This window comes from Penaeus monodon, chromosome 24 (genome assembly GCF_015228065.2).
Source record: "Penaeus monodon isolate SGIC_2016 chromosome 24, NSTDA_Pmon_1, whole genome shotgun sequence".
In the NCBI taxonomy this organism is placed as follows: Eukaryota; Metazoa; Arthropoda; class Malacostraca; order Decapoda; family Penaeidae; genus Penaeus; species Penaeus monodon.
Window position 1 is genome coordinate 7,102,540 of NC_051409.1, and position 357 is coordinate 7,102,896.

General features: G+C 41.2%; 1 protein-coding gene and 1 pseudogene across 1 annotated transcript in view; both read right to left on the minus strand.

Moving 5' to 3' along the window:
* Window positions 1–357, minus strand: part of LOC119588533 (glycine receptor subunit alpha-2-like) — a gene marked incomplete at its 5' end in the record, with an annotated part of 99,651 nt that overhangs the window by 72,251 nt on the left and 27,043 nt on the right.
* LOC119588831 overlaps window positions 1–357 on the minus strand; it is a 16,627-nt pseudogene that overhangs the window by 5,690 nt on the left and 10,580 nt on the right.

Here is a 357-nt window from a genome sequence, read left to right on the forward strand (position 1 = left end):
GGCTTCCTAGGCAATCAGACGTTTATAGTTTCCTTCGTGACGTATAAACGAAACCCAATAACTACAAGTCATTCTACTATACTTTCAGTTTAACATCCACTAACCTCCCCAAACCACCGGAACAAGGTGGTATCTCATCGGATTGTAAAGTTTCTCTGTAATGTATTGGTCGCACAGGTTGTTTTCCATGGACATGTAGAAATGATAGTCTTTCAGGACCTTGACCAGCAGTCAGGATGCAGCGGCTGCATAACCTTGCATGTTTGGGAACCACATTTCCCATACCTGTAAACACACCAAGTTGATTGATTATATGTGAACTGGATATATGAACTAGATCAGGAGTTCTTAAAACTG